This window comes from Cyprinus carpio, chromosome A20, assembly GCF_018340385.1.
Source record: "Cyprinus carpio isolate SPL01 chromosome A20, ASM1834038v1, whole genome shotgun sequence".
In the NCBI taxonomy this organism is placed as follows: Eukaryota; Metazoa; Chordata; class Actinopteri; order Cypriniformes; family Cyprinidae; genus Cyprinus; species Cyprinus carpio.
The window spans coordinates 22,138,713-22,162,773 of NC_056591.1; the positions used below are offsets into that span (position 1 = coordinate 22,138,713).

At 31.9% G+C, this 24,061-nt stretch overlaps 1 pseudogene; it reads left to right on the plus strand.

Moving 5' to 3' along the window:
- Positions 1–864: 864 nt before the first annotated feature.
- Positions 865–24,061, plus strand: part of LOC109084866 — a 33,574-nt pseudogene continuing 10,377 nt past the window's right edge.

Here is a 24,061-nt window from a genome sequence, read left to right on the forward strand (position 1 = left end):
GCTAAAAATGAAAACTAATAAAAATACTGAAACTTAAACTGCAATTGAAATAAAAACTGAAAATATTAAAATAAAAACTAATTCAAATTATTAATATATACTGTATAAAAATAATACTTCAACACTGTGTGGGGCAGAAAATTAATAAACATGGGAAAACATTAATAATAATATCAACAAATAATATTTTGATTATTTCGATCCAATTAAGAATTCTGATGGATAAAATCATAACTTTTAAGGACATATAAAAAAATTAAATAAAAATAAAATGAAAATTTAAAACTACAGACATCTTTTACAAAAAGTCACATTTGCATTATCTGTAAGCATCTGGCTAAATTCTTCACCTTTAATTTAACATTCCATACATTCTGATCATTATGATTCAATTAAGTATATAAATTAAAAAAACATTACAAAAATGTAATTGTTTTTAAGTGTTTTATGAAATTATATTTATTATTATAATAAAGTGTCACATTTATAACATGTCTCTGTGTTTCTGTTGCACTCTGTTTGCTTCTGTCAGAGTTTATTTAGTTGCAGTTTGACTAATTAAAAGCGCAGTAATGATAAACATCTGTCAGACACACAGGGGTTAAACTCTGCTGCCATGGCAACAGTGATGTGGTGGAAAGGTCACCGAGCACATGAGGTCAACAGGGGTCAAGATGAGAGTGTGTGTGTGTGTGTGTGTGTGGTTGAAATAATGTGCATTATGAAATGGGAAAGATGCTGGTTTCTGAACACTGATGTTGGCTCTGATGGTTCAGTGTGAGATTGTCGTAAACTGATTTGTGGAATCTTTCGCTCTTAATGTGATTATTTCTGCCTGAACTCTCTCTCTCTCTCTCTGTCAGGTGTGGTGAGTGAGCGAGAGCGTCAGGATGCCGCTGGTCAAGCGCAGTATCGAGCCTCGTCACCTGTGTCACACAGCTCTGCCACACAGCATCAAGAACGAGCTGGAGTGTTGACCAACATCTCTCTTGCCAACAACGTGATCGTCAGCCCTGAGCAGCCCTGCGTGCGTCCAGCTCTCCACACACACAACCACCTGCCCACCACCACCTTGCCTGCACCCACCACTCACCACTGCCACCACCACTCACCTGCCCACCCACCACCTGCACCACCACCTGCCACTGCCCGCACCCTCCTGCCACCACCACCACCCAGGACCACTGCCACACTGCCTCCACCACCACCACCACCACCACCACTCCACCACCACTGCCCTGCCTGCCTGCACTGCTTCACCTTCCTGCCCCTGCCTGCCACCTGCACCACCCTGCCTGCCACCTGCCCACTGCCTGCCTGCCACTGTCCTGCCACCACCCTGCCACTCACTGCCACACCACCCACTGCCACCACCACCACCACCACCACTGCTCTGCCCACCCTGCTGCCACCACTGCAGCACCACCACCTCCTGCACTGCCTGCCCTGCCACTGCCACCTGCCACCCCACCACCACCTGCCACCCTGCCACCACTTCCCTGCCTCACCTGCACCTGCCACCACTCATGCCACCCCTGCCACCACCACCACCCCACCACCACCACCACCTACCACCACCACCACCACCCACCACCACCACCTGCCACCACCACCACCTGCCACCACCACCACCACCACTACTACCACCACCACCACCACCACCACCACTACTACTACCACCACCACCACCACCACCACCACCACCATTACCATCACCACCACCACCACCACCACCACCTGCCTGCCCCACCCCACCACCACCCACCACCCCTACCACCCCCCACCCCCCCACCACCACCACCCACCACCACCCACACCACCCCACCACTGCCACCTGCACCACCCTGCCCCTGCCCCACCTGCCCACCCCACCACCACTACCCTGCCCACACCCCACCCCCCCACCACCTGCCACCACCCACCACCCTGCCCCACCCTGCCCACACCTGCCCACCACCCCCACCCCTGCCCCACCTGCCCACCCACCACCACCACCACCACCACCACCTGCCCACCACCACCACCCCACCCACCACCACCCACCACCACCACCACCACCCCCACCACACCTGCCACCCCACCACCACCACCACCACCACCTGCCACCACCCACCCCACCTCTCACTGCCCCACCACCACCACCCTGAAACAGACACACCTACTGCCACACCACCACACACACCACCTCACCTACCCACCACCACCTTCCCTTTCACACCACACCTGAACCTCCACCACCTGCCACCACTTTGCCACCACCCACCCCTGCCACCACCTGCACCCACCCAGCCACCCACCACCACCCTGGACACACCACCACCACCACACACTGCCACCTGCCCACCACCACCACCACCACCTTCACCACCACCACCCTCACCCCACCACCCTGAACCAGAACCTACCTACCTGAGCCACCACCCCACACCACACACCCCTGAGACAGACCCACCCCCTCTGAACCACAGACACACACACACAGACAGACAGACACACACACACACACCCCACACACCCACAGACCACAGTACACACACACACACACACACATTACACACACACATTGTTTTTTAAGTGTTTTACAATAATTACATTTATTATTACAATACAGACACACACACACACTTGTCACACACACACACATTTTCTGTTTAGCTACGGACACATTTATACACACACACACACACTACATTCACAAGCATGATGACAGTACACATCTCACACACACAGGGGTTACACTCTGCTGCCACACACACAGTGATATGGTAATAAGGTCACCGAGCATACTTAAGTCAGCAGGGGTCAAGATGAGGAATTACTATTGTCTCTATGTGTAATATTTAAAATTATTAAATTGCGTGGGATTATGCTGGTTTATAGACATATTGATGTTGATCTGATAGTAACTTGGTTGAACTTACAACAAAAAAAAAAAAAAAAAAAAGAGTTTATATATGTATTATGTATATTAAAACAAACATATACTTTTTATTTATTAATGAAATAATTTATCTTGTTTATTATCGCTCTCTATAAGTCTTTTTTTTTACTTTTTGCTATCTGTTTTTTTTAAAATTTTTTTTTTTTATTTTTTTTATTATAATGTTTATTTTTGTTGATTTAATTTGTTGCTTTTTTTTGTTGATGATTTATTTTATAATGTCATTTTATCATGTGCTGATTTTATTGCAGTAATAAGAATCACATTTAGAATCATGAGAAGAACTAAATCTGAGGTTAATTATGATGAAAATAAAGTAGTGTTAGTTTTGATTGGGCGTGTGTGTCTATAATCCACCACTGGTTTGTGTGTGTTCCTTTTGTTATTTTTGGTGGAAATAAATTTGTGTTAGTTTTGATTGAAAGCTCATTCCGTCAACAATTTAGAGTGAAGTCGCTTCCGGAGGGCGTGGGCGCTTTTTTGTCAATCCAGCGTCACTCCGCTCTTTGACCCCATAGAGGGCGCGAGAGCGCTAAACGCGGGCCTGGAGGCAGGTGGGAGGAGTGTGGTAGCTTACACACACACACACACACACACTCAGTCAGTTCAGTCTGTTATGGAAGCTGAGTTGAGTTTCTTGCGACTGGTGAGGCAGCATGGTGTTTATTGGGTGACAGCTCGACAGATCTGATAACAGACAGAGAGAGAGAGAGAGAGAGAGAGAGAGAGAGAGAGAGAGAAAGAGAGAGAGAGAAAGAGAGAGAGAGAGAGAGAGTGTGAGAGAGAGTCCTCTTATACACCGAGGAGCTCAATCTGTTAGCATTTCACACTAAAAGAGTCCGTTTTGGACCAGAAAAGCTGGTTTTGCACCGACCCAGAAACCTGCAGGTCTTGAATCAGGAGCCAATAACATCAGGATCATTTTATCACTTTATTTTCCATAGCCTGCGTATTGAAGTATTTATTTTTTATTTTTTTTTTTTTTTTATTTTTTTCAAGTTTTTAGTCTCTTCTGCTCACCAAGGCTGCCTTTATTTGATCCAAAATACATTACAAAATTATGAAAAATTATTATGATTTAAAATAAGTGATTTATATGGTAATATGTTGTAAAATATAATTTATTCCTGTGATGTAAAGCTGAATTTTCAGGATCATTACTCCAGTCTCCAGTGTCACATGATCTTCAGAAATCTTTTTTAATGAAATGGACGCCTTAATGTTTTATTAGAATTTTTTAAAAACATTATTGCAGCATTTTTTTTTATTTCATATTTTTTGTTTTTGATCTTGCAAACTAGTTTTTCTGATCATATTATTTTAATGTATTGTCTTCATTATAAACACTGTAGCGCAATGACCATATCCCAAATAGAAAACTCAAAATATGTCATTTCCATACCTTAAATACATATTTTAGTCACTGCTGTGCACACTGATCATAAACACAAAATGAACCTCCTTCACTATACATAACATTAATGCAATTTTATGATGGGTAGAATGCAAAATATTTCAATACAAGCATTTTAGTCAAATGTAATGTATGCAATAGTTCAAACCTTTAACCCACGGGGGAAAATCAACTCACGGCAACAGTTTAAAAGCAGCCCAACTCCGTGGAAAAAACACAGACCTGGCAACCCTGCATCCAACACAGAGTAAGGAGAGTTACGCTAGGACGGTAGGTTGAAGGGCAGTGCATCATGGGTGAATGTAGTTGTTTGTTTAATATCAACTTATGCTAGGTTACATGATCTAACAATAAATGATTAAAAATAAATAATTTATTAAATAATAAATAAAAAACAAGTTAGAATAATGTGAAATGACTTTTAGGTAATGGTTTTGTAAATATTATGTATGCCAAAAAAAAATTTAAAAGAAAAAAAAGAAGAATGAATTAAATAGATAGAGTGAATGCAATGCAAAACGCCACTTTGAATGAAAGTAGCTAGCAAATAATGTAAATTCAATATCAGAATTATTAAAAAATGTTTTGTTTTGTTTTTTAATAATAGGACTTTTTAAAATAAATCCAGTTTACAAAAAAGGGCTCTTTGGATAAAATCATCTGCTCAATGCATAAATGTAAAAAACTAAAAAAAACTTAAAAAATTGAATATTATATATATGTTTTATATATATTATTATATATATATATATATATTATATATATATTATTATATTCTATACATACAGTAGTGTGTATAAAAGTTTAAAAATATAGATTATATATAGATTGTTTATAATTTTTAATCAGAGAAATTGCTATAATTTCACCAACAACAAATTACCCAATTAGTCCTTTAATTTGTTTTGAATAGTCTGGATAATTAAAAAAGAGAAATGTTGCGTGATAAAATAAAATAAATAAAAAGTTACAAAATCAAAAAAATATGCATGCAGTAATAAAAATATTTTTTACTACATTTATTTTATTTTATTTCCGTACATTTATTTATTTAAGTAAGAATGGTGCTACATTTTATTTTATTTTATTTCAGTTACATTTATTTAGTTTAAAGTAATGAATTTGTTTATTATTGATTTGTTTATTTATTATTCTTTTTTATTTTTTACTTTTTCATGATATTCCTCTAACGTATGTACAAAACACTGACTGAAATATTTGACTTTGAGAAAAGCAGAAGGACTGGAGATGTTTCAAAGAAGAGAGAAGGAAAACACATTCATGAAAAACAGTGGAACATTAAGATGGTGATGTTCTCTGCCCTCATAGAGCGGATATTGACGAAGAGCTGTAATGAGCTGCTAATAAACACACACACGTTGATTAATTGAGAGTGTGATTCACGTCAGTTATAAAAGCTCTGAAAGAGTGTTCATTCTTCCGCATGGCTCCGTTCTTGGCAGATATCGTCTGTGGATTTCTGTGTTTTTCGTGTAAAGATTTTCCTATAAAAGCCGTCATCATTTACTCACCTTTGTGTCGCTTCAAACCCACGCGCAGCTTATTCATCTGAGGAACACAAAAGCTCGTGTCTTATGAATTAATTCACACGGATCATGTCTTTCAAACTGCAAACACCATCAAAACTTCAAAAGTGTCATAAAACGCATTCACTTCTCTTCTCAAACCTACATCAACATCACCACTGACTCAAACGTCCTGAAGACTTTTTAATTATGTTGATTATTTAATGAAAATAAAGAACAGATCAGGCTTTAATTTGTATTCAGACACATATTTTGGTAACAAAACATCATGTAAAACAAATAGAAACCTCATATAATATTTAGTTTGACTTCTTTTTCCTGAACGTTTCTAAAGGTTTAAGCACCCTTGTTAAAAAGAAGTGCACTTAATTGTATTGAATGTGTACTTTAAATCTTAAAAGTATATTTTTTAAAAACTGTATTTGCATATAATGTATTAATAAAATAAAAGGCAACTTAAGTGTACTTAACACACTTTTGAAAGTGCACTTTGTAATAATGTCAAATTAAAAGTTTCATTTTAAAGTACATTTTAGGGTCCGTTTACACAGAATGTGTTTTTCCATTACAGTGCACTACTTTTCCATTGTTTTCCTGTGTAAACACACACTAGATGTGTTTGACCGTTGTGGTGTGTCCACGCTAAAAGCATTATTCATATCGTGTTAAATAAATGGAAAATATAATATGTGACCCTGGAGCACAAAAGCAGTCTTGAGTCTCTGGGGTATATTTGTAGCAATAGCCAAAAATACATTGTATGGGTCAAAATTATAGGAGTAGTTTTTTTTATGCCCAAAAGAATATTATAGGATATTTAAGTAAAGATCATGTTCCATGAAGATATTTTGTAAATTTCTGTACCGTAAATATATCAAAACTTAATTTTGATAAGTAATATGCATGCTAAGAACTTCATTTGGACAAACTTTTAAAGATGATTTTCACAATATTTAGATTTTTGTTGCTCCCTCAGAATTCCAGATCTTTTCAAATAGTTGTGATCTCCGAGACAAAATATTGTCCTCCTAACAAAACATACATCGCAATGGGAGAGATTATTTATTCAGCTTTCAGACGATGTATAAATCTCAATTTAGAAAAATTGACCCTTGTGACTGGTTTTGTGGTCCAGGGTCACATATATCTTTATTTAATTGATATTAACATGTAATTAAGTGTCCGAAAACATTACATTTATATACTTTGCACTAAAGTATATCATTTCAAAGTATATTATTACAAAGTGATTTTCCTGTATTTATGTATGTATTTATTTTCCCCATTTTGGCTTTTAATTGCGAAAGAAAAAGCATTAATGTGTCTCAAAAGCACTTAAAGGTTGAGTGGATTTCTGAGCAGATGCCGGTGTTTTCTTCTTATAATGCAGTGCATGTAGAGAACCGCCGCTCTGATGCTCCTCCAGACCTTCTGAACTTTAAAAAGTTATCTTCATATTTTCATATTCTCTGTCTTCATGCTATTTTATCATCCACTAGGTACAAGTCTGAGCATTTTGAGCACTTGTAATGACGCTTGAGTTAACAAAAACTAAGCATAAATTCTATTTGTGGTATCTAACAACAACAACAACAACAAAATAAATAAGTAAATAAATAAATAAAGCATAATTGGCAGACCCTGACCACTGGCCAAGCAACAGATTTGTCGGATTTTGATGACTGGATTAGCTAATTAGTATATATTATTTGAGTGGAAAATTACCTAATTAGCATAGATTACTTAAGCAGTAAGTATGGTTTTTTATTTTATGATGGTAGTTGGGTCTATTTTCGGCTGTGATTATTCTGACATCAGACAGCGCCACTGGGTTCTGCCATTCAAATGATTTAATTACACTTTAATTTCCCATCAACCTCAGTGTCTCCAGCTGCCTGTCAGCAACAGAGAAATGAAGAGGTTTGTACACGAGTGATGGAAATACACCTGGATATCAGGAGAAAGACTAAGAGATGAGAATATGTGTAGAGACACAAACACACTCTTGACAAACATCCAAAGCTTCACTTAAAAAAAGTGATAAATGGATCTCGAGGTTGTGCATTAAAGTAAAGTTCACTGAAAAAAATTGGTGTAGAAACAGTTTTCACTCAGAAATTGATAGTAAATTTAAATTTGTTTCTCGAAGAAATGGCAGGTAACACTGAATTAAACCTGAAATTTTGAAAAAAAGACGAAAAACATACTGCAATAATCTTTGCTTCATTCACAACTACAAAAAACATTTTTTTATACTTTTCAAGTGACTTACTGCTTTCTTAAAATAGTGTCAGGAGAAATATAATAAACATCAATATTAAATAAAAGTCCAACAATCATCATTAATCATAATTGTCAAATTAAAAATATTTTAAAAAAGATCCAATACATACATTTATTTAGAAAATTTCCTTGATCCAATAAAAGTCCAACAATGATCCACACTAGATTTTCCCCCCAAACGTTTCACAATATTTTCTTTCATTATAGCGCCCTCTGTGTAAATGACTGAGATTTGGCATGTTTACTCAGACTGTCCTGATGTACATTTGTACATTAAATTACATTAATTGTGCATTAAATTATTTTTTGATTTTTTAACATTTTATATATATTCAGTTAGTCATTTTGGGCCACATAAAAATAAAATCTTACTGCTAATGAAAAAAAAACCCTCAACTGCTAAAGCGTCTTTATGTTTCTAACGACAGTAAACATCTCCAAGCCTTTTTCTTTTTCTACTGTAAGAAAATCATACTTTTCTACATGTGCATTCTTACGTATTTAAAATTTTGGATTAATATTTGATATTTTAGATTCAAATGTTTTTAAAACCTTTTTTTTTCTTCTTTTTTTTTACATTATAGCGCCCCCTATCGCTGTAACTCAATGAGATTTGGCGTGTTTAATCAGAGTGTCCTGATGTCCATTTGCACCATTTTTTGTAAAGTTTGGACTCTGTATTAACAATATACAGGTCTGTTTAATTCTGCAATAACTACGGAAAACATTTTTTTTATACTGTTCAAGTGACTTACTGCTTTCTTAAAATAGTGTCATCAATATTAAACAAAAGTCCAACAATCATCATTAATCATAATTGTCAAATAAATTTTTTTTTTTAAAAAAAAAAAGATCCAATACATACATTTATTTAGAAAAATTCACTCTCCTTGATCCAAGTTTCACAATATTTTCTTTCATTATAGCGCCCTCTGTGTAAATTACTGAGATTTGGCATGTTTACTCAGACTGTCCTGATGTACATTTGTACCATTTTTTGTGTAGTTTGGACTCTGCATTAAAAAAAAAAAAAAAAAAAAAAAAAAAAAAAAAATATAATATATATATATATAGTATCTTATATATATTATAATATATATATATATTCTATATCTATATATATATAGTTATATAGGATATATATATATATTCAGTTAGTCATTTTGGGCCACATAAAAAAAATAAAAATCTTACTGCTAATGAAAAAAAACAACTGCTGAAGCATCTCTATGTCTCTAATGACAGTAAACATCTCCAAGCCGTTTTCTTTTTCTACTGTATAAAAAAAATAAGACTGTAAGAAAATATTTGCATTCATATTTAACATTTTAGAACAATCACAGCGGATAAAATTCAAATGTTTTTAAAAACTTTTTTTTCACTTTTTTTTTCCACTTTTTTTTTTTTACATTTTAGCGCCCCCTATCGTTGTAACTCAATGAGATTTGGTGTGTTTAATCAGAGTGTCCTGATGTCCATTTGCACCATTTTTTGTGAAGTTTGGACTCTGCATTAACAATATACAGTGTTTTGTTGGTTATTGTAGTGACTGAATAATTCAGTTTAGTGGTCAGTCTGTTCATTCGGTCAGCCGCACCTGCAGATATATGCAGCTGTCAGTCAGTGAATGCTGTGTGTTTGTGTCTCAGTGTCTCTTCAGGACATCACCATGAGGAAGGCCTTCCGCAGCTCCACCGTCCAGGACCAGCAGCTGTTTGAGCGTCAGTCTCTTCCCGTCCCCATGCAGGAGACGTACGAGCTGTGTGAACGACCTCCGCCGCTGAACATCCTCTCGCCCTACAGGTCAGAGCCACATTCACACATCAGACCCGACAGATCATTAGATTTACCTCACCTCAATATCACTGAAATAACACCAACAGCAGTGAGAAAGCATGGAAGCACATTTCCGCCACTGAATAAAAAATAAAACAAGTTAATCGCAATTCTGACTTTGTTTCTTGCGACTGTGAATTCTTTTCTCAGAATTGTGAGACATAAACTCAATTCTAAGGGAAAAAGGACTATTTTCTTATATTTGTGAGTTTATATTTTGCAATTCTGACTTTTTGAGAGCGAGAACGAGAGTGAGAGCTCATGCAGACTACACATCTCTCAAAATAAATGTTCCAGCCTCCAGTAACGAGCATTAATCCCAGAAACACTCGCTCACACTAAAACTACAGAGCAAAAATATGAGCTCAGATCATCTGAGTTGAAAAATGTTTGAGTTCACTGGAAAAATGTTGAGTATTTCTGTTGTTTTCCAGTACAAATATCCAAACATTCTTAATTCAAGATACATTTACTTGCGAAGAGAAATGACAAACAACATTAAGTCTTATTTTCTGAAAGAAAATGTATGAAAATTAAATGAGTTTATGCCTAAAACAAGAAGAAAAACGATATTTAAAGATATTTAAATGCTCAATAAGAAAATCTCTTTTTTGCTGTGTTTTCTAACATTTGATTGTATGCTTTGGTATCTTGAGAAACTTGAAACATTTCTGAGATCTCTACACTGTAAAAAGTGGAAAACCAACAAGTGTTTTAATAGATTTGAGGCACAAAAATTAGTTTTATTGGCATAAATTATTGTATTTATGTTGATTCAGTGATGTTCAATAATGTTTTTGACTTGAATAATTAATTTAGATGTTTAGGTTGCGATTTACTTCAGTGTACGTATAAGAAACACCTGTGAGGGGAAAAGAAGGTAATTGCGACTTTTTATTTCACAATTCTGGCTTTTTTCAGTCAGAATTGTGAACAAAAAAAGTTAGTTGATATTTCAAGATCTCAGAAATGTTTCAGATTTCTCAAGATACCAAAGCATACAATCAAATGTTGGCAAACACAGCAAAAAAAGAGATTTTCTTATTGAGCAGTTTCGTTGTTTTCCAGTACAAATATCTAAACATTAGTAAATTAAGATAAATTTAGAAATTTATAAAAAAACAATGCAATAGTAGAATAATTTAATACAATATATATATATATTTATTTATTTATTTTGCTTAAAAAAGGTTGAATATCTGCCAGAAAAATAATCTTGTTTTCCCTTTGAAGACTTAAAATTGTTTGTCACTTTGCTTCTCCAGTAACTGTATCTGGAATTAAGAATGTTTAGATATTTGTACTGGAAAACCATACAAAAATACTCGAAGATACTGAAGTGATCTGAACTCATATTTTCGCTCTGTATTTTTAGTGTTAGTGACTCATTGGTGTCTGTTTTTATTTCTCCTGAGGACTTGTAGTTGATATTCCATGAAGTCTGCAATGAAAGAGCTTGTGATATGGTGATATCTCATTTCTGCTGTTTTCATGTGTTTCTGCTGCTGTTTTCACACCGAGCCAGTGTTTCTGGAATTAATGCTTGTTACTGGAGGCTGGAACATTTATTTTGAGGGCTGTGTAATATGCATGAGCTCTCACTCTTCACACGTTCCCTCATTACTTCATGAAGACGCCGGCACCGGGGGTTATTTTATTAGATATCAAGACAGATGTTTCCTCTCCTTCTGTAAAACCGTCGTCTTCCACACCTGCTAAAAAATAGTGCAAAAAAAGACAACTGTTAAAGAAATAATCTTTTGGCTAGAAACAGCGGTTTTGTGCTCATCGTCAATCCTCATTATAAATTTAACACAAGACGTCTTTTCTGCTCACCAAGGCTGCATTTATTTGATTAAAAATACAGTAAAATTGTTAAATATTATTACCATTTATATTATCTATTTTCTGTGTGAATCTCTGTTAAAATGTAATTTATTCCTATGATCGAAGCTCATATTTGGCATTTCGACCAGCAAACTCAGATGAAACAAGAAATCGAGTATGTGATGTGATGAAGCGTATGCTGACTACATATTAATTCATATTTTAAAATATTATTATCTCAAATTAATCTCTTATTTTTCTGCCTTTTGGAAATATTCAAAATATATATCAGTCAATTCTTTTAACACAAAAAATAAATAATAAAAATTATAATAATATTAATCTAAAAAAATTATATTTGCTCTGAAATGGGTAAAAAAAATAAAAAATCAGTTAGAAAATAATTTTAACAAAACCAACACTAACACCAAAACATTTACTTTTTTTTTTTTTGTTAAAAAAAATAAAAATAAAGTAAAATAAAGGTAAAAAATACTACTATGTTGCATGTTTAATTCAGCGAGTGGCATCCAGTTATCATCCTGAAAGATAATATTATTTATATTTTTTATATTTATTATTTAGAAATATTTTAAAAATCTATTATTTAATTATTATTCATAAATATATTATTTTCATATATATAATTTTATATATAATTTATCAAATACATGAAAATGTTAATATTTTTTACATTATTTTTTTTTTATAAAATGACGTTTTGACAGTCCAATTATCATCATAAAAATAGTATAATATAAAATGTATATATAAAACATAAACAAGATCAAATACACTAAATATTATGTGATTATTTTTTTTTAATTTAGTTTTTTGTTTGTATTTAATTACATTTTTTTTGTTAGTATTATTATCATGATGATATTTTTTTTTTATAATTTTTTATAATAATAATAATATTATATATGATTTTTTTTGTTTATTTTTATTATTTTATTTAAATTTTGTTTTGTATAAATGTGATATATTTTTTGAGTGTAATTTTATTATTATAAAATGTGAATATATAAATATATGTATATTATTATATAAAATGTAAATAATAATAATATAACACATTATGTCATTATTTTTATAATAATTAAATATTGTATATTCATTCTGACAATCAAAAATAGTCAAAGAACAGATATTTAAAATTCTTAGATATTATGGTTTCATGAATTGTAAACGGAAGGTCAAGTCAAGCGCATTGCATTGTGGGATACAGCACTCCATTACTGTTCTCTGTACTGCACAGTTTTGCAAAAGTACAGATACAACTCTCATGCACAAATGCCAACACACCTGATCTGCATCTGTCTCTAGGGATGATGGGAAGGAAGGGCTGAAGTTCTACACCAACACAGCACTCCTACTTCTTCGACCTGTGGAGAGAGAAGATGCTGCAGGACACAGAAGACAAGAGGAAAGAGAGGCGGAAGCAGAAGGTGAGATGGGCGGGGCTACATGATGGAGGGGTGTGGCTTGTATGCAAATGAGATTAGAATGGGTGTGGCATCTGAGGGAATCAACCACTAAAATCCCATACTTATAGCATACATAATAACATACTGGATGGTTATTGTTTCGCTCCGTTTTGGCTGCTCAGTCATTTGCTGTCATTGTGTGTGAGTTTGAATGAGCTGTTTCTCCTGACATGAGCTGTTTTCTGACTGCGTTTCGATCACAGACCAACACACACAGCGGGCTAATCACAGGCTAATTAGAAGCAGATTGTGTTTCCACGCATGACGGCAGATTCTCTCGTCTCTTCTGTGACGTTACCGCGGTAAAACCGCTTGTTTTACTGTATACACCACAGGTCAAAATATCTACTTGCATTTAATCAAAGCATTCTAAAAATATACATAATATCTAAATTTATTTTGCATTTCTACTTTAATCATTTAAAATATGCAAAGTAGGCATAATCTTATTAAATATTCACACTACAACTGATATAAATCAGTGAAAATGTCACAACTTTTATTTCTATGTTAATATGATCAGCAGCTCAGAAATTATTAGACGCTTTTGAGGAGAGGTTCTTTAACAAAATAAAACTCTGAAAATTATATATATATATATATATAAAAATCTAAAAAGTATGATCAATTATAAAATTATGTAAAAAAAAAAAATTGAAATGTATGTTATAAAATAAATGTAATTTAAAATATTTAAAAATGTTATATAATTATTATATTATATTATGTATTAATATAAATAATAATTATAATAACATATTATGAATTAAGAAAATTAATGTCAATATTTTTCTGCCTTTTGGCGATATTAAATATTTGTCTCAATATTTATTGTGCTGAAATGGCTTAAAATTGTGTTTTTTTTTTGTTGTTGTTGTTGTTTTTTCAATTAGAAAATAATTTCAACAAAGCTAACACTGACACCAAAAAATGTTTCACGCAAAAAGTACTGTAAAGGAAAAAATAAAATGAAGTTGCACATTTAATGCCAGCGAGTGGCATCCAATTATCATCATGAAAAAATGTTATATTAAAAAAAAAAAAAAAATATATATATATATATCTATATATATATATATATATATATATATATATATATATATATATATATATATATAGATAATACTAAATAATAGTAATAAAAATAAATAAAGTATTATAAAAAATTATATCACTGGAAAGACATATTAAAAATATATACAATTAAATGTGTTAAACACATCAGGTAATCATATAACTATGAGTCAACATTAGAAGGGGGAAATAAAACACTATGTAAAATATAAACTGTTTTCCAAAGGCTCTATAAAGCAGAAAGACTGTGTTTGAATGCAGACACCGAGCGCTGAGCTGCTTCCCGTCATTCATTCATATTAAGTGTGGAAATGCAGTGGAAGTGGGATCGGCTGCATTCGATTAGATGTGACTAGATTACATTAGGAGTGACTGATGTGTGGAAAACTGCTGAAAGAGCAAATCAGATCAACTCCAGCGGCTCTCAGACCACTGACACTGACACTACTAACCCAACATTACTGTACATTACAACAGTGTGACTGTAGCTCAGCCGCTTTCAGAACAAAACCGCTGTTTCACTGACAAGCTCATTCTTCTAATGTAAATAAGTAGCTGTTTAATGTCACACTGTATTGAGTCAAACTCAGTCTGATCTGCAGCTAACAGTGATGACAATCTCTCTCTCTCTTTAAATAACACTGGGTTCATGCATTGCACTGAATTGGTTCATTCAGATGATTCCTTTAAAAAAAATAAGTATTACAATTACTAAAACTGGAAAAATAAATAAAAATGAAGCTAAACAGAAGAAGAAAAAACAAATGCACAAAACAAGATTACTATCATTTAAACAAAAACTAAAATGAAAAAAAAATAAAAATAAAAGCAAACTGAAAATAATAAATACTAAAACAGTATATAAGTATACTAAAACAACACATTGAGACCCATATTGAGTTCAAAAATCAATGTCATAAAATCTAAAAATATATTCTATATATATGTGTGTGTGTGTGTGTGTGTGTGTGTGTGTGTGTGTGTGTTGTGTGTGTGTGTGTGTGTGTGTGTGTGTGCGCTCGTGTTTTTGTGACATATCAGGACACAACTGTGTATAAATGTCATGGGTATAACACAGGTATTACAAGGAGAGGGTGACGTTATGAGGAAATAACCCATGTCCCCATTTTTCAAAAAGCTTTTAAACCGTACCAGAATGAGTTTTTTTTGAGGAAAGAGAAAAAATGCACAAAGTTTCCTGTAAGGGGTAGGGTTAGTTGTAGGGTTGGTGTAGGGCAATAGAATATACAGTTTGTACAGTATAAAAACCATTACGCCTATGGGATGTCCCCAATTCACAAAAACAAACGTGTGTGTGTGTGTGTGTGTGTGTGTGTGTGTATCTCCTGAATATTGTAATCATTCAGCACCGGGGTACATGTGAAACCATCTCTATATTGCAGTACTTTACTGTACTGTACAGAGTCGCTTCATAAACTCAAAACTCAACTAGTACTGACAAATGAGACTCAGACTGAATATTAACAGGTTTTCCTGAAATAACTTCACTTCAGATGCCCTCTGTGTCTCTCCGCGAGGAGCTGTCTGTGTGTGTGTGTGTGTGTGTGTGTGTGTGTGTGTGTGTGTGTGTGTGTGTGTGTGTGTGTGTGTGTGTGTGTGTGTGTGTGTGTGTGTGGTGAAGAGCTCAGAGCACCAGGAGTTCATCTCCCGCAGGGATTGTGGTGTGCGGCTTTGAAAGCCACGAGACAAACACAGATTACACTTAAATACAACACTGCACTGACTTTCATTTAAAGCCTTCACATGTAAAATATTATGAAAGGCAGATTCACCACAGAATAAAACAATTTTAAAAGCTAATTGTGACTTTTATCTCACAATTCTGAGTTTATATCTCAATTATGAGGTTATTTTGCCTAATTCTGAGTTTGTATCTCAATTCTGAGTTTATATCACGATTCTGAGTTTATTTCGTGCAATTCTAAGTTTATATCTCAATTCTAAGTTTATATCTCAATTATGAGTTTATATTTCAATTCTAAGTTTATATCTCAATTCTGAGTTTATATCTCAATTCTAAGTTTATATCTCAATTCTGAGTTTATATCTCAATTCTAAGTTTATATCTCAATTATGAGTTTGTGTCTCAATTCTGACTTTATATCTCAATTCTGAGTTTATATCTCAATTCTAAGTTTATATCTCAATTCTGACTTTATATCTCAATTCTAAGTTTATATCTCAATTATGAGTTTGTATCTCAATTCTGACTTTATATCTCAATTCTAAGTTTATATCTCAATTATGAGTTTATATCACAATTCTGAGTTTATATCTCAATTCTGACTTTATATCTCAATTCTGAGTTTATATCTCAATTATGAGTTTATATCTCAATTCTGAGTTTGTATCTCAATTCTAAGTTTATATCTCAATTCTAAGTTTATATCTCAATTATGAGTTTATATCTCAATTATGAGTTTATATCTCAATTCTGACTTTATATCTCAATTCTAAGTTTATATCTCAATTCTAAGTTTATATCTCAATTATGAGTTTATATCACAATTATGAGTTTATATCTCAATTCTGAGTTTATATCTCAATTCTAAGTTTATATTTCGCAATTCTGAGTTTATAACTCAATTCTGAGTTTATATCTCAATTCTGAGTTTATATCTCAATTCTAAGTTTATATCTCAATTCTAAGTTTATATCTCAATTATGAGTTTATATCTCAATTCTAAGTTTATATCTCAATTATGAGTTTATATCTCAATTCTAAGTTTATATCTCAATTCTAAGTTTATATCTCAATTATGAGTTTATATCTCAATTCTGAGTTTATATCTCAATTATGAGTTTATATCTCTCAATTATTAGTTCATATCTCAATTCTGAGTTTATATCTCTCAATTATGAGTTTATATCTCAATTCTAAGTTTATATCTTAAATTTTGAGTTTATATCTCAATTCTAAGTTTATATCTCAATTATGAGTTTATATCTCAATTCTAAGTTTATATCTCAATTATGAGTTTATATCTCAATTCTAAGTTTATATCTCAATTATGAGTTTATATCTCAATTATGAGTTTATATCACAATTCTGAGTTTATATCTCAATTATGAGTTTATATTTCAATTATGAGTTTATATCTCAATTATGAGTTTATATTTCAATTCTAAGTTTATATCTCAATAATGAGTTTATATCTCAATTATGAGTTTATATTTCAATTCTAGGTTTTTATCGTGCAATTCTAAGTTTATATCTCAATTATGAGTTTATATCACAATTCTGAGTTTATATCTCAATTCTAAGTTTATATCTCAATTCTGAGTTTATATCTCAATTCTGAGTTTATATCTCAATTATGAGTTTGTATCTCAATTCTAAGTTTATATCTCAATTATGAGTTTATATCTCAATTCTAAGTTTATATCTCAATTATGAGTTTATATCTCAATTCTAAGTTTATATCTCAATTATGAGTTTATATCTCAATTCTAAGTTTATATCTCAATTATGAGTTTATATCTCAATTCTGAGTTTATTTCGTGCAATTCTAAGTTTATATCTCAATTATGAGTTTATATCTCAATTATGAGTTTATATCTCAATTCTAAGTTTATATCTCAATTATGAGTTTATATCTCAATTCTGAGTTTATTTCGTGCAATTCTAAGTTTATATCTCAATTATGAGTTTATATCTCAATTCTAAGTTTATAGCTCAATTATGAGTTTATATCTCAATTATGAGTTTATATCACAATTCTGAGTTTATATCTCTCAATTATTAGTTTATATCTCAATTCTGAGTTCATATCTCAATTATGAGTTCATATCTCAATTATGAGTTTATATCTCAATTCTGAGTTTATATCTCAATTCTGAGTTTGTATCACAATTCTGAGTTTATGTCTCAATTCTGAGTTTATATCTCAATTCTAAGTTTATATCTCAATTATGAGTTTATATCTCAATTCTAAGTTTATATCTCAATTATGAGTTTATATCTCAATTCTGAGTTTATATCTCAATTCTGACTTTATATCTCAATTCTGAGTTTGTATCACAATTCTGAGTTTATATCTCAATTATGAGTTTATATCTCAATTCTAAGTTTATATCTCAATTATGAGTTTATATCTCAATTCTAAGTTTATATCTCAATTATGAGTTTATATCTCAATTCTGAGTTTATTTCGTGCAATTCTAAGTTTATATCTCAATTATGAGTTTATATCTCAATTATGAGTTTATATCTCAATTATGAGTTTATATCAGAATTCTGAGTTTATATCTCAATTCTGAGTTTATATCTCAATTCTAAGTTTATATCTCAATTCTAAGTTTATATCTCAATTATGAGTTTATATCTCTCAATTATTAGTTTATATCTTAATTCTGAGTTTATATCTCAATTCTGAGTTTATATCTCAATTCTAAGTTCATATCTCAATTTTGAGATACAACCTTACAAGTAAGAATAATCACACATAAGATCTCTTTAATATCTCAATTGCTTCTCCTAATAAGTAATGAAATTAAACTGAGAGCAAATTGAGACTTTTACTGAAGTCTGAGAAAAAGAGCCCAGTCTCCTCTAAAGTTTAAGAAGAGATCTCAACTATGTCTCAAACTGAGCTCAGATTTGCTGAAGAAACCAAAGTCTGAAATGAAAAACAGGAGATCTCGGTATGAGCTCAAACATTTCTCACTGAATTCTTTCAAGCTAAAAATTGTAAAGCTATATGACAATAAGACACTATTCCTCCCAAGGAATTTTAGGAGAAACATCTGAGACAAATACGTGAAATGCGCCATGAAATCGCCAAGCAGTTGTCGGCTGGTTTGTGGCATCCAGTGCCAGTGATGATGCCAGTTTCCCCCCGTTACCATGGCGATGCCATCTTTAACACAATCAGAACTGAGTGTGAGGACAATAATAGATGCATGGATATGCAGATTGCTGCCTGTCAGGAGAGATTCGACTACACGGACACTGACGGCAGGTGTCAGGCAGCACGATTACTCAAAATAAAACTGAAAATGCAATATTGCATGTGCAACTTATGAAATGGCAAAGGTTGCGATTTAATGAAATAAATGCACTTTACCATGCATTTGATAACAAAACATGCACCAAACAAGTGTGTAATGAGAAGCATTTATCAACAAAAGAAAAGATTTCCTGTGGTTTTCTATAAAAGTTTGATTGGAATAAAGAATTTAAGACAGACATAAATATTAGTTTTATAATTTCACAATTGTACTGTGAAATAAAATAATTGTAAAAAATAATAATAATAATAATAATAATAATTCTTAAATATTTGTTTTTCACAGTAGTGATCTGATTATTATTACTAAAAATATTAATCATACTAAGAAATATTACTACTGAATGTTTTCTTATTTTTTTTTTTTTTTTTTTTTATTATTATTTTTTTAATGTAAATTTTTTTTTTATTTTTTATTTTTTTTTTTTTTTTTTTATATTTTTTTTGTGGTGAAATATTAAACATAATAAGAAATATTACTACTGTAATGTTTCTTGTTTGTTTAATATTTTTATTAATAATAATCATAATAAAAAAACAACAACTGAAAACTGCCTTACATTTTTAAAGTATAGTCAAATGTAATAAAATAAAATAAAATAAAAAGCATTAACAGTCACAGCTTGGGTTTTCTGTAGTTTTCCATCTAAATAAAAGCTTGATGGTTTAACATTTGAAGATAAAGAATTTAAGACAGACATAAATATTAATATTGTAATTTCACAGTTGTACTGTAAAACAAAAGTATTATTGTTGTTGTTGTTTTTCATGAATATTATTTTTTTGTTAAATTAATATTACAGTAGTGATATGATTATTACTTAAAATTTTAAACATAAGAAATATTACTACTGTAATGTTCCTTATTCTGTTTAATATTTTTTTTATAAATAATAATCATTATAAAACAACAACTTAAAATGCTTTAAATGTTAAAGTATAATCCTATTTATAAATAAAATAAAATAAAAAAAAATAAATTAATAAATTAATTATTTAAAAAAATAAAATAATAATAAAAAATAAAATAATAATAAAAAATAAAAAATAAAATAAAATAAAATAAAATAAAATAAAATAAAATAAAATAAAATAATAAAAGCCATGCCTTACCGATCAATTTTTCAGGTGTAACATATCAAGGAATCAGGAATCGGTCGGATCATTTCTAAACCATCAGAGTGAATGAAAGACAAAACATATTTACAGAAACACACACACACACAGAGAGAGAGAGAGAGAGAGAGTGCTGATGTCGGCGGTTCAGTAAGTGAATGATGACGGGACGAGAGAGCAGCGAGGACAGACGCTCACACAGGGTTTGACATCAGCCTTCATTCACTTTCACATGCTATTCTTTCATTGATTTTGTGTGCTTCCTGATAAAACTAAAATAATAGTAATCCACAGATATTATTATTACTGACTCACATCTTAATACTCAGTAACCTGTGTGTGTGTGTGTGTGTGTGTGTGTGTGTTTGCTGTAACAATAATTCAACTCACTATATTACACATATATACAGAAAAAATGGTTAGGATTTACTCTGAAACAATCTTCACTCAGAAATTGCTAGTAAATTTCACAATTAATTGCAAAAAAGTGACACTGAATTAAACACCAAATTTTAAAGTTTTTTCCTGTACAAAATATTCCAATAATCATAGTTTGTTTATTTGAAAAATCCTTTTGTCTGAGGTTTGATTTTTAACATTATCATTTAAACGTTAACACAATGTTCCTGAAATCATGTTTTCAATTTGTATAGAAGTGATAAATGTGTAAAATACTCTGTCTAGGCTTTACATGATATAAACTGTCTGTTATTTTAACGTTGCACTCAGAACACTGTGAGAATGCTTGTTTCACTTCGTCATTATTTACTAACCCTCATGTCGTTCCAAACTCATTTGACTTTCTTTCTTCTGTGAAACATAAAACAGATATTTAGAGTTCAGTGAAAGTCAATGGGGTCCAAAACGACATTTTATTAACATGATTTTAAGTTCGTAATGTCTCATAATGTCGCTGTGTTTGTAATGTTGAGAAAGACACATCATCCACACAGCATGTGCATGTGATGTTGAGCTGTGTGCGTCTCTCTGTCCGTCAGATCTTTTGTGTTTTTGTCGTTCTGTCGTGTCAGATATGTGTCTATGACAGCAGGATGGTTTTTTAAGATCTGTGGAGGCGTGAATGTTGGTTCGATCAGCTGGTGTTCTTCTCTCTGATGAGATGATGCAAATATAGAGCAGTGCAAGAGCAGTGCACCAATACTGATACCAATCATTGTCATTGTTACAGTAATTTGAGAAGAAATTTCTGAATCATATTTAAAAGAAAGAGGCAAAAAAAAATTTATATATCATTTTATATATAAAATATATATTGCAATTTTTTTTTATTTGCATTGTGCATGTACATATATATTAATTTATTAATTTTACAACCTTTTTTTGCAGTATATGCATTAAGTTTCTAAATATTATATAAAAAAAAATTGTCTGTTATTTTTACAAAAAAAAATTCAATATATATATATTATATATACTTGTAACATTAACATATTACCTATAGATAATATATATATATATATTTGCAGTTTTATATATATATTATATATGATTATATATATATCTATATAAACCAATTTTGAAGTATTTGCAGGTAATGTTTATAAATATTTATAAATAGAAAAAAAGAAAATATTGTTTGTCTGTATTTTTTTTCCAAAAAACTTTTTAAAATTAATATATATATATATATATATATATATATATATATATAATATATATATATATATATATATATATATGTATATATATATATTATGTATATATATATCTATATATATATATATAATGTTTATTTACATTGTGTGTGTGTATGTATATGGTTATATTTATAAATAGAAAAATATTTATTTCTTCAAAAGTGTATAATTATTATTATTTTTTTTTTTTTGTCTGTTATTTAACTCTATCTATTTTTTTTGGGGGGGGGGGGTGTTGTTGTTGCTTTTTTCTGCTTCTAACATCAATAAATTCAGACCAGTTATTTTTCAATAATTCGTGCACCAATTATATAACACTTTTCAAAAATGCTGTATCGTGCATCACTATTTGGCTTTTTATTTGTTATTTTTCATGTGTGTTTTCTAGATATTGCTCCTTCATTGCGGTTCTTTGTGTTATGCTGTGTTAAATTGTGCCCTTGGTTCTTCTTTTGTCATTTTGTTTTGTAGTTGCAGGATCCCCACATGTATGATCAGGTCTATAAATATCTAGACCTTCCAGTGCAGGTATGTGAACATCAGAGACGTACGGTCACTCGCTCGAGCGCTTCATTCTGACCTGAACACAAACCAAACAAGCAGACCGCCGAGACGCTGCTGCTTCATCTGGAAAATCCCATTCAATTACTCTAGGATACTCTGAGATACTATTAGAGATTTTAAGAATTCAAATTAGTTTTCCATTTTAAATTTTCCATTTTAATTTAATAATTTGTTTGTGTTTTTGCCATTTTTACATTTTTATTGTTGTTAAATTTTTCGTAATTCAGTTGTTTTTGCCATTTAAATTTTCCCAATTTTCTTTTTAATTTTAATTTTAGTTGTATATTTTAGTTGTATTTTAAAATTTCCATTTTAATTTGAATATTAGAGTTTTAGTAATCAAGTCATGTTTTTGTCCATTTCCATTTTAATTTTAGTTAAAGTTTTTGCAATTTAGCTATTTTTACAATTTTAATTTTTTATATTTTCCATTTTCATTTTAGTTAAAGTTGTAGTAATTTATTTGTTTTGCCATTTTTATATATATATTTTTCATTTTCACATTAAAGTCTTAGTAACTTTGTTATATATTTGCCATTTTAACTATTATTTTTATCTTTTCTATTTTAATTTCACTTAGTTTTAGTAATTTTATTGTTTTAATTATTTTAATTTTTACTATTTGATTTTTATGTTTATTTCAGTTTTAGTTATTTTAGTACAGTTGTTTTAACATTTATTTTATTTAAAATGACAGAAAGTTCCTTCTCAGATAATAGTGTACACACATCTGAATGTTTAAATGAATCCCAGTGTTTTCCAGATGATGCATCAGAGCTCTCAGCGCGATACTGTACGTGTGTGTTTGGTTTGGCTGATTTCTTTCATAAATTCTCAACAGTCTTGATTCGGTCTAAAGTCAAACGCAGAAACACAAGCCATACAGATTTGTTTGTTTCCTGTCTGTCTGACCTGTCCAGCTTTTCCTTGTGTGTGTGTGTGTGAGCGTGTGTGTGTGTGTGTGTGTGTGCATGTGTGGTGTGTGATTGTGAGTGAGTGAGTGACTGTGTAGGTGTGTGTGTGGTGTGTTTGAGGTAGAGAGAGTGGTGAGGGTGACGTGAGTGGAGTGTGTGTGTTTGTGTGTGTGTGAGTGTGTGTGTGTGTGTGTGGTGAGTGAGTGAGTGAGTGATGTGCAGGGTGAGTGAGTGTGTGTGTGCGTGAGTGATGAGTGTGTGTGTTGTGATTGTTTGTTTGTTGTGTGTGTGTGTGTGTGTGTGTGTGTGTGTGTGTGTGTGTGTGTGTGAGTGAGTGCGTGAGTGAGTGAGTGAGTGAGTGAGTGTG